This window comes from Tasmannia lanceolata, unplaced genomic scaffold (assembly GCF_043159265.1).
Source record: "Tasmannia lanceolata isolate RefF3 unplaced genomic scaffold, GAP_Taslan_0.1 ptg000007l, whole genome shotgun sequence".
Taxonomy (NCBI): Eukaryota; Viridiplantae; Streptophyta; class Magnoliopsida; order Canellales; family Winteraceae; genus Tasmannia; species Tasmannia lanceolata.
Genome location: NW_027518684.1, coordinates 14903383 through 14905888, shown reverse-complemented (window position 1 = coordinate 14905888; position 2506 = coordinate 14903383). Strand labels below are relative to the sequence as shown.

General features: G+C 40.0%; 1 long non-coding RNA gene across 1 annotated transcript; it reads left to right on the top strand.

The window, feature by feature from the left end:
• Window positions 1-707: 707 nt before the first annotated feature.
• Window positions 708-2209, top strand: LOC143882049 (uncharacterized). The gene is made up of 2 exons (XR_013252081.1): window positions 708-813; window positions 1239-2209. It is a non-coding gene; the product is annotated as an uncharacterized LOC143882049 (long non-coding RNA).
• Window positions 2210-2506: the final 297 nt, after the last annotated feature.

The window sequence follows — 2506 nt, the reverse complement described above, 5'->3', positions numbered from 1 at the left end:
ATGAACAATTTCAAAATGCTGAGATTTAACAGCAAAGGTGGGGCCCACTATGTGGCAGACCAAAACAATTTGGGTAGAAACAGCGAGGAAAGACTTGAGCGCTAGGAACGTAACAGAGATATGACCTTGGATATGAGAGAATGGAAGAGAATGATCCATGTAGATGAACCCAACTAGTGTCAGGATTAGACTTAGTCAGTTTGAGACTGGTAGATCTTTTCACCTTCTTCATGAAAATTTTCTAAAGGATTCATCAGCTGATCCCAACTAGTTTGGGACAAAGGCTTAGCTGAGCTGAGTTGAGTAGAGATTAGTCTAAGGCCTGTCAATGAACGGTCTCGATCAATCAAAAGGTGGGGCCCACTATGTGATACCGGCACACCTCATGTCCCACCCATCAGGCCTACTAAAGCATTCTACCATCCTAACCGTTTAATCAATGGAGTTTTTCGAATCGAACAGGTTCTTCTCCATTCCTATCATCCATATTCAAGCTGCCGATCCAATGGTTAATTAAATCTGTGGAGTAAATGATTTGATCACTGAATCTTCAATTCTTCCTTTTGGAGTAGCTAAGAGAATTGATTTAAAGAGGACTACCAATTCGGATAGTGCCCAGGACTACTAAAACAGGTCCTCATCTCTTTTGGAAAAGTACCTCTTTTTTTATGCGAGCAGCATAAAAAAAGAAATGAGGTTGGGAAACAGTATGTGGCCGACTGCAAAAGCGGCACAATACCCACACAATAAAAGATAAAAAATTCCAAAGTTCCCGATGTCACCCATCACCAATTAAGCACGAGATTTTATATGGTATAAGGCTATAAGCCCTTCTAATCCCTTATTTTTCAAAGAGTACTGTACTGACCACACCACAGGATGATCCAAACCGTCCATGTGATGGGCCACAATGTAAATAGGAAAATCATTTCCATAGGATGATGCTAGACCTCCCATCTATAGACTTTCCATAATATGCACTTCCTCTATAGATCAGAGAGCTAGGATCATCCTATGGAAATGAAGTTTTGGCGCACAACCAATTTACGTATTGGCCCATCATATGGACGGTTTGGATCATCCTATAGTGTGGTCCGAGCAGTATCTTTTGAAAATACGGGATTGTAAGGTCTTATACCATATAGAAACTTGCTCTTTCCTTCAAATTGAAAAAAAAACGACCTTTCTCTCTTCCTTGTATTGATACTGGCACGCTTTTCTATGGGTGATGGTTACAGATACGAAGATGAGATGTTCGTTCCACAAATGGGAAGGGGTTACTTACACGGGAAGGAATATGAGATTTATTTCGAAAATATGATCAACAGCCCATCCTCTTGAGTTGCGGGCTCCAGCTCGATTGATCAGAACCGTCTATGAGGTGAGCTTTAATCTTGGTTGCCCAAATAATCCCGTCCGTCTCATAAGAATCCTCACATTGAGGTTAAGAAGAAGGAAAAAAAGAATTTGGTTCCATTCAACAGCAAAAAAAATCAATTTAATTATGCGAAGTTTAGGATTATCTATCAAGGATATCCTTTAGCCATTAGATCTAAGGAAGGGCCTACTAGATGGACGATCCAGATCAATAATTAGACCATCCTCATTACGGTGCAACCACGTGCATGCCCACAGTAGCATTTTTGGACATCTTATTTCAACTGATCTGAACTGTCCACATGTTATGTATATAATATGAACACACTCTTTGGAAGATTTCCATTAAGAGCATGTAATATACATTTTCTTCTACACTAATTACATGTTCGAACAAGAGAGGTGTAAAATATTACTCATCCATGTAGTATATGGCGTAGGTATGTAGAGGAAATACAGCGGAATACGGGCGCTTGTACTACATCGTACCGACAGGTTTAGTAGAAATGGTGGCCGCAGCAGTGGCGGTGGTGACGGATTTTGGCATTGAGTTTGATCTCCTCATCCAAGCCGTAGATCCTGACCGATGAAACCGACACCTGAATGATCCAGGGTGTGTAGTTGGCGAGCACAGGCATTGAAGAACACCTCCCTCACCTTTTGGGGATGAGACCGAGACTGTGATCTTGGGTGATGATACACTAGAACCACCTTCAGAACCCATCTATCTCTAATTCTCAAACTAAACTGGACTGGATTCTCTTGTCGTTGCAAATGAGTATAGGAGATTCATTGGTCCTCCTTTTATATTGATTTTTCTTCTTTGGGTTTAGTCTTGACTCTTGATATCTCCTTAATTGGTAGTCCCTCACACCCAATCTATTCATCTAGCAGGGCCCACATTTGGATAGGCCAATGTTGTATTAAACAAGATTTATTGTCTTTCCCATTTAATTAATGGAGGTTTCCTGATCGAAAATGTGAATTGGGCCACTTTTTCTTTTTCTTTTTTTTTTAATTTTAATCATCCATTTGCAAGGCATCGATCGAATGTACGTTTAAATTTTAACTGTAAATCTAAGATCAAGGCATCTAGAATTGATTTCTAGTTGGTAAAACTAATCTAGAT